Raw genomic sequence first — 8,452 nt, 5'->3', positions numbered from 1 at the left:
CAGCAGGCTGGAGCGCCGCCGCCGCTGTCACCCGGCAGGCTGGCCGGAGCCGGAGGGGACCCGCACGCCGGCTTTGTTGTGGAAATCCTGGTTACCTGGTAAGTGGGTGCCAGAGGAACTTTGCTCGCAGGCGGAAGAGGGAGCGAAAGTGGGCGCCGGAGCGTGGAGGGGTGAAGGCGCCGAGGAGCAGCTAAGAATCAGTTTGTCCGCGCGGACTTGGGGTGTGTGTTGGGGGGGCGTTGGCGCTCCTGAAGGCAACGCGCTCACCCCACCCCCAGTATTCTGGAAAAGTCCTCTGTTTATGCAGACCGACTTCACCGCGGGGGGGTCACTTGGGGTCAAGCTGCGTTCTTGTCGGTTGCAAAGAGAGCTGTGCCCGAAGAAAATCAACAAGCTTTTAAAGTTCCTCAGTAATTAGCCCGAGTTTCAGTTTAGGGTTTTTCTTTTTAACTGCGGAGACCAGATTGCTGACAGAGGCTGGCCCGGGGCTGGATGCTCCGGGTCGGTCACCCGCCACTCCGCGTCCCCCTCCCCGCCCCACGGGGACCTCTGGAGAGGCAGGGAGGGAGGGAGGGATGGGGGCCTGGGGTCTGTCGTGCACACGCGGGACAGTGGCCTTGTGAAGTTCCATGTGGTTGAGGTGCCCCACGGCCGCGGCGGCGGCCGTCCACCTCGCCCCACGCCACGTCCCCACGTCTCAGGGAGGCCCTGGGGTTGGGGGACCCAGGGTCCGTCTCATGGACCAAGGCCAAGCCCATAGCTGCTGCCGTGCCTATGACCGCGACCCTCCCACGCCGCCGCGGTGTGAGCCTCTCCGCCTCCCCCCCCTAGTTCGTCACCGCCGTTTCCATTTTTATGGGGCTCGACAAAATGTCAGCGCTGTTTGGAAAGTGTCCGACCCTACAAATGAGAGTGAGTGTGTGAGTGTGTGTGTGTGTTGAAGTTGGCCACGGTTGGTGAGTGAGCGGCCCGTTCTCCTAGACCACGCACCTGGCCGGGCCGAGCCACTTCCACGTTACTCACTCGGGCCGACAAGTCACCTCGGGGGTGAGGAAGTCACTCAAGTGTCTGGGAAATTTGGACGCGAAGCATTTGTCATCTGTGGATGATTCAATTAGGTACCTGGCTGGGAAAACTGAGGGAAGGTCGTTTCTGGCTTCGCAGCGCGCTCCCCGGAATTCCTGGGGGGGGGGGGTGTCTCACAAAGCAGGACCCTCTGAGGGTCTGGAGCCCCGAGGGCCTGGGTTGCCGATCCCCAGGCCCTGGACCAGGTCTCAGTGGCTCACTGGAGCCGGGTTGCACAACAGGAAGCCGCGTGAGTTTGTTTTTGTTTTGTTTTGTTTTGTGTTTTCCACTCACTGAACGGCTGCTGCTCGGTGCTCGGAGCTGCCTGGTCTGGAGGCCAGCCACAGCCCTGGTCCCTGGACCGGCGGAGGACAAGGGGTCCATCACGGCAGCGCTCTTCCGGCCGGCCCCGCCCGCCTCTCTAGCTCCCCGGTGATCCTGGGGCTCCCAGATTCTCTGGCCCCAGTGTCGACGCTGTCCGTGGTTGGTGGGGTGGGAGAGTTACTTCCGGATCGCCCAAGCAGTGTCCGCGGGGACTGCGTTTGGGGAGGGCAGCCCTCTGTAACAGATTAGGGTCTGCAAGCTCCTCCCCAAGGCTGCAGAGACAGGGGATCCCCTCCCCCTCTTGTCCCAGGATACCAGCACCTCTACAAAGTGGGGGTCATGGGGTCCTGGAGTTGGTGAGGAAAGGAGAGTCCTGCAGCTGTCCCCCAGTGGACTGCCTCCCTGTGGGTTATGGGAAGAAGAAACCTTAACTAGGTTTGAACTAAAAGCTACGCAGGATTTGGCTAGCAGGACAGCCAGAGGAGACAACCGAGACACTGAGACTGAGGGGCCCACTGCCAGGTGTGCCCAGCCAGGATGAAGGCTCAAGGCTCCGTGTCCCAGTTCAGAAAGCATTTCTTAGCCTGAGGTTCAACTCAAGACACAATGCCAAGTCTCCTTTTTGTCCCTGATGGCAGGGCCGGTGAGTCAGGATATCTGCCGGGATGTACTGAGCCGGAGTTTGCCACTGCTGTCTCACCCCACAGCGACCCTCCCTCTTCAGCCTGAACTTGTGTGTGTGTGTGTGTGTGTGTGTGTGTGTGTGTGTGTGTGTACCAACTTGCATTGGCTTTGATCTCCCTACTCATCCCCCCTCACTTCCCAAGTATGCGGTCAGTGTCGGTGGCTGAAGCAGGTGGAAGCCACAAGCTTGCCTGGAAAGCCGCAACCACAAGGACTACTGCTCACACAGAGACCCGAGATGCAGAGAAAGGGTTGTGTGCTACTGTGTCAGGACTGCGGTTGACAGTTCTGCCATCGTCACTAGTTGTCTGGGCAGTACCCCTCTTGCAGGGAAGGGTGGGGCATGCTGTTCTTCAGTCATTTCTCCAATACTTTTTACCTTATTGGTAGGAGCCCTGGTGGCCATGGACTTCCAGCTGAAAGTTGTCCAGTTCACAGCCACTAGCTGCTCCTCTGGAGAGAGATGAGGCTTTCTACCCCAGTAAAGAGTTACAGTCCTGGAACTCACAGGGACAGCTCTTCCCTGTCCCATAGGGTCCCTAGGCAGTGAGGGAGGGAGTTACCAGGTTGGCGACTGTCACTCTATTGCAGTTGCTAGGGGGTTTCTGATTTATGGTGGCCTTAGAACCTGTGTCTTTAGGGAATGTCTCAATTCCTTTGCCTTGTCCTGAGAGGACCCTGAAAACATGCAAATGAATTCTTAATAATGGCCCAGTCTCCCAGATCTTCCGTACGCCATTTTGGGAAGAACATTTCCCTGGTCACCTGATTGTGCCCAGTTCTTTAAACCCAGTGGTCTCTGCTCAGGAATGGGATGTTTGAAGTGGTTTACTTGTTCCCTTGGGAGGAAGTCACTTTCACTCCAAATAGGGAAGTCGCTGTTTGATTGGTGGAACTAGGGGTCTACCTGCTGTTAGGTGCCCTTGAGACCAACTTGACTCGCAGTGATTTTGAGTGACAGAGGGCAACTGGCCCATAGAGTTTCCTCAATGGTGGTCCTTATGGGAGGAGACCACCACCAAGCCTTTACTTCTCTGACTTTCGAATTGCTAACTGAACTCATATCCCCAACCTTTCAATTAGCAGTCCAGTGTTTAACCATTGAGGCACCAGGACTCGCTTGCATTACCTATTGGGTGAAATGTCTACTGGACCCAAATGGGCAGGAACAAACTAAAAAAACAAACTCACTCCCATTGAGTCCACTCTGTCGCAGAGACCCTATAGGACAGAGTAGATCTAGCCCTGTAGTTTTCCAAGATGGCAACTTTTCAGGGGAGTAGACAGTCAAGTTTTTTTTCCTGAAGAGCAGCTGGTGGGTTTGAACTGTGCACCTTTGGGTTAGCAACCCAAGGCATAACCACCACACCACCAGCTAACTCCACATCCTAGTCCGTCTGCACCAGCCAGCCTTCAGTGATCTCGCAGAGGACAGTCCAGTATTCCCAGTGTTTGTTCCTGGGGGTTTGTTACTTCCTGCTAGCAAATTAAGTATGGTTGCCCAGCTCATGGGGCTCCGGTATTGGGACGTAAACTTGTAATTCTCCCGGAGTGTAGAAGGAACCATTCTCCAAGGTATCATTCAGGAAGCAGTGCCTCGTGTGAACTCTCGCCCCCTGGAGAAATCATTTCCTGGGTCACTCCCATTGTTCTCTGTGGAGGCAATGAGAAAGAAGGTGGAAACGCAGGTCTGAGCTCATCAACTTTCCCTCCAAGTGTGGGGGGCTCACAGACTCCGTTAGGACTGAAAGTAGGATAGTAACTAAGCCCGTGGCAGAGTTGAAAGAAATCCATACAATCAGAGCACATTCCTCTTTTCTTTTAAAGAGAAGGAGTTACAGAGCAACACCTTGAAGAGGACACGAGCCAGTAATTTCATGGAAAGACCCTTGTGTTAGCCTGGATAGACTAGAGAAACAAGTCCAGGGAAACTCATATTTGTGTAAGAAAGAGATTTATATACAAGAGCAATTGAATATTGAGAAAACATTCTAGCCCAGGCCAGATCAAGTCCATAAGTCTGGTATTAGCCCATATGTCCGATACCAATCTATAAATTCCTCTTTAGACTCATGAAACGCATGTAATGATGCCGAATGCAGGACGATCACAGGCCAGTTGGTGGAAAGTCTTGTGGATCCAATGGTGTTGTAAGCATCTCAGCGCTGGCAGGGGTCTCCATGTGGCTTCTCCAGTTCAGGGCAGTAGTGTAGTTCCTTGTGTCTTCTCAGTTGCAATGTCTCCCAGGGAGTGAGCAGAGAAAGAGTGTCACCTGCCTCTAAGGTAGAATGCAGGAGTTTCGAGAATCCTCAGGAGAAGGTCATGCCCACACAGAGGCCTCACTGGTTATGACCTGATTGACAGGCCAGACTCTATCCCTTCACTCTTTTAAAAAAATCATTTTATTGGGGGCTCATACAGCTCTTATAATAATATATCCATCCATCCATTGTGTCAAACACATTTGGACATTTGTTGTCATCATCATTTTCAAAACATTTTCTTTATACTTGAGCCCTTTGGTATCAGCTCCTCATTTTTTCCCTCCACCCCGCCCCCACAAACCCTTGATAATTTATAAATTATTTTTTTTTTTTCATGTCTTACACTGACCGATGTCTCACTTCACCCACTTTTCTCTTGTCCATCCCTCAGGGAGGGGGCTATATGTAGATAATTGTGATCGGTTCCTCTCTTCTTTCCCCACCTTTCCCTTACCCTCCTGGTATCGTTACTTCCATAATTGGTCCTGAGGGGTTTATCTGTCCTGGATTCCCTGTTTCCAGCTCTTATTTGTATCCATGTACATGCTCTGGTCTAACCGGATTTGTAAGGTAGAATTGGGATCATGGTAGTTGGGGGGAGGAAGCCTTAAAGAACTAGAGGAAAGTTGTATGTTTCAACAGTGCTATACTGACCTGTCTCCTCCTTGTGACCCTTCTGTAAGGGGATGTCCAATTGTCTACAGATGGGCTTTGGGTCTCCACTCTGCACTCCGCCTCATTCAGATTGATATGATTTTTTGTTTTGGGCCTTTGATGTCTGATACCTGATCCCATTGACACCTCAGAATCACACAGGTTGGTGTGCTTCTTCCATGTGGACTTTGTTGCTTCTCAGCTAGAGGGCCACTTGTTTGTCTTCAAGACTTTAAAACCCCAGATGCTATATCTTTAGATAGCCTGGCACCATCATCTTTCTTCACCACATTTGCTATGCACCCATTTTATCTTCAGCAATCATGTCGGGAAGGTGAGCATCATGTGATGCCAGATTATTAGAACCAAGTGTTCTTGCATTGAGGGAGTGCTTGAGTAGAGGCCCAATGTCTGTCTGCTACCTTGATACTTAACTTATAAATATATGTACGTAGATCTCTTTCCCTATTGTTATATACACCCCATTCACTCTTAACCCTCTCAAATTGACAAACTGTTATATAACCACCACAACCCTCAAGCCCCAAGCTCTCCTAGTTTCTCACTTACTGCAAGCAGAGTGGACCCAGAAGCCAAGCTTTTTAAAAATTGCAGAAAAGTGCACGGACCTTCAGTCCTGTCAATTCTCACAAATTGAACATAATTGGCTACCTGGGACTCAGATCAAGAAACAGAACGTTGCCAGCACCCCAGAAATTTCTCACATGTTCATTCTTGTCACTCCCTGTGCCCCTGCCCCAAGTTAACTGTCCCCTTGACTTCTTAAACATCTGTTCATGTTGTCTGCGAGTTTTGTTTCTTTTTGAAAATTGTGGCTTCTGTAAGTGGGAGCAGTCAAGCTGGACTCTCGGGTTGGACCTGGCTCTGTTCGTTCGACACAATAGAATTTAGATTCCTCTTTAAAAGCGATGGGAAGAGTTTGACTTAGAGGAATTAGATGGTGGCCCAGCAGTACTTCATAGGATGAACCAAACCGTGAGTTGATTGCGCCTCATGGCAGTGTTCTGTGTTGTAGAGTGGGAATGCGCTCCATTGGGTTTTCTTGGCTGTTAGCTTTTCAGTGAGTGAGTGAATGAGTGCTACACACATGCGAGGGGAAGCCAAAATATTGAGGGGGAGATGGGATTAAAAGATCATGGAATTTGTTCATGAACTTTTTGACATCTCTTCATATATCTCACTCCAATCTGGTCCATGCCGACTCATAGTGACCCAATAGGACAGGACGGGACTACCCCACTGGGTTTCTTAGACTGTAACTGTTGACTGGACCGGAAAGGCCCAGCCAGCTTTCTCCCTCAGAGCAGCTAGCGGATTCGAATTTTGGACTTGGCAGATTGCAGCCCAGTTTGTAACCTTAGTATAACTATATTCAGTTGTTGCTTGGATTCTGAGGGGAATTAGTGCCCAGGCTGCACCCCAACAATGGAGGCCCAAGCCAAAGATGCTCAAGTAGCTTGTGTAAGAGCTTCCTTTTGGTCTATAGCCGATACTGGGCTTCCCTCATATTTTAAGTCGTCTCTCATAGTAAACAAACCCATTGCCATCGAGTTGATGCTGACCCTACAGGACAGGGTCGAACTGCCCCCTGTGTGCTTATGAGACTGTAACTCTATGGGAACAGAGGGCCTCATTTCCCTGGGGCGGCTGGTGCTTTAAACTGCTGATCGTGTGGTGAGCTGCCTTATGTGTAGTCCACTCTGCCACCAGGGCTCTTCATGTGATCTCTGAATTACTTTCAATAACGAATACAATTTAAATGTTACATAAATAGCACATTCCCTTCCATCCCCTACAGACGTATCATGCGACGGTCTGTTCACCTGCTTACACTGATAATGTTGTATACTGCAGTGGTCTTTCTACTGAATATAACAAAACAGAACCCGCAGCCACCAACTCAGTGCCCATTCACAGACACCCTGTGGGGCAGGGTGGATCTGCCCCGGCGAGGTTCCGAGACTGGAGCTCTGCACGGGAGTAGAGGCCTCGTCTTTCTCCCGAGGAAGGAACGGCTGGTGGTTTTCAACTGCCGACCTTGCGGTTGGCAGCCCCACTTGTAACCCACGATGCCTTTCTCTGAAGAGTGTGCTGTGAACGAGACATATGCGTATGTACTCCTCCGCTTTATGCGTTCGATCGTCTAGTCCACAGGCACAACTTGTCTGACTGTGCTCCACTGGAGGGCACCTTTCAGAGGTGAAGGTCAGTGGTCACCCTGTGTCTGGCGAGGCAGCCGACACCTTTTTTGCCAACGGCGTGTGCTCGCTTGGTGTCCCTGGGCCCCTTGGTGGCCGTCTGCACCCTAGCTGAGGAGGTCCTAAGGTGGTGAAGGTGCTCTGTGCTCAACCACTTACCCCAAGGTTGGCGTTGGGAACCCGACTAGCTGCGCTGAGAAGAAAGGCCCGGCTGTCTACTTGGGTACGGATCACAGCCAAGAGAACCCAGTGGGACAGTTGTGCTCTGTCATGTGGGGCCACGTGGGTCAGAGTGGACAGCGATCTCTTTCAAAACGCCACTGAGCGTCTGCTCGAGACCAAGAGCTCAGTTGGGGCCATTGGAGTCAGACTGGATGCTTTTAAGGCCAGGACTGTGAGCGCTAGTGCATGCACCCCCATCCCCCAGCCAGTGAGGCCCGCTGAACTGCAGATGGGCAGAGAGGGCTCCCCTGGCTGAGACCAGCCCCTGCCCCAGGGCACCCCGATGACCAGTGGAGACTTCCTGAAGTTCTGAGCCAGATTGCAGACGGGCCGCATGCTGTGCACAGGGGGCCAGCCCGATGCCAGGCTGGGGATGAATTCCCGAGACTCCCGTGTGTGAAGAAACGGAGTCATGTTTTCCCAACCGTTCCAGCGTGACCAGTAGATTCCATTTCTGTCTGTAACTCTGACTGAGTCACTCATGTAGCTTTAAAGAAAAAAAAAATCACGATGTTGTCATGTTGCTTCAGGGCCTAGTCATTGCTGTGAACCTTCTCGGGGCCCCGGTGACGTCATGGGCACAGTCTAACTTGTATTCAAAGGTCTGCCGACCAGCAGCTAAAAATAGCGGTGTTGCTCATTTCTCAGCCATCACCGCTGTGGAGGCACTCGGTCACCCAGGTGATCGGGATTCTGTCGTCAGCTTGAATTTTGGGTCTTGATGAGTGAGGAATGCTGTCTTGTTTCTAGAATTTTCCATGGGCACATACTTGGTCTTGCCCTTTGAAAAGAATGGTCCTTTTGAGCCTTGCAAATAGCTGCTCCTGTGCTCACAGGCGACGAGGCCCAGGATGTTCTTGGGGTTGGCCAGGTCCCACCACCTTCTGCCCATCTTGGGGTGGAGGATGTTTTGTTGTGGTTTCTGTTGTTGTTTGAATGAAAACAACTCTTTGGCCAGTGACTCTCCTTGGAACGTGTCTGAATCAGAGGCCACCGTGTCTGTCTCCAGCTGTGGCCACG

General features: G+C 51.8%; 1 protein-coding gene across 1 annotated transcript in view; it reads left to right on the top strand.

The window, feature by feature from the left end:
- The first annotated feature begins 28 nt into the window (after positions 1 to 28).
- The window catches only part of GLIS3 (GLIS family zinc finger 3), a 443,094-nt gene continuing 434,670 nt past the window's right edge, over positions 29 to 8,452 (top strand). Inside the window, exon 1 of the mRNA XM_004714455.2 lies at positions 29 to 98. The gene's annotated coding sequence lies outside the window, so the exon portion shown is untranslated. The remainder of the gene's footprint in view (positions 99 to 8,452) is intronic.

Source organism: Echinops telfairi, unplaced genomic scaffold (assembly GCF_000313985.2).
Source record: "Echinops telfairi isolate 266 unplaced genomic scaffold, ASM31398v2 ScPeMD7_25;HRSCAF=90, whole genome shotgun sequence".
Classification (NCBI taxonomy): domain Eukaryota; kingdom Metazoa; phylum Chordata; class Mammalia; order Afrosoricida; family Tenrecidae; genus Echinops; species Echinops telfairi.
This window is presented reverse-complemented; position numbering and strand designations above follow the sequence as displayed.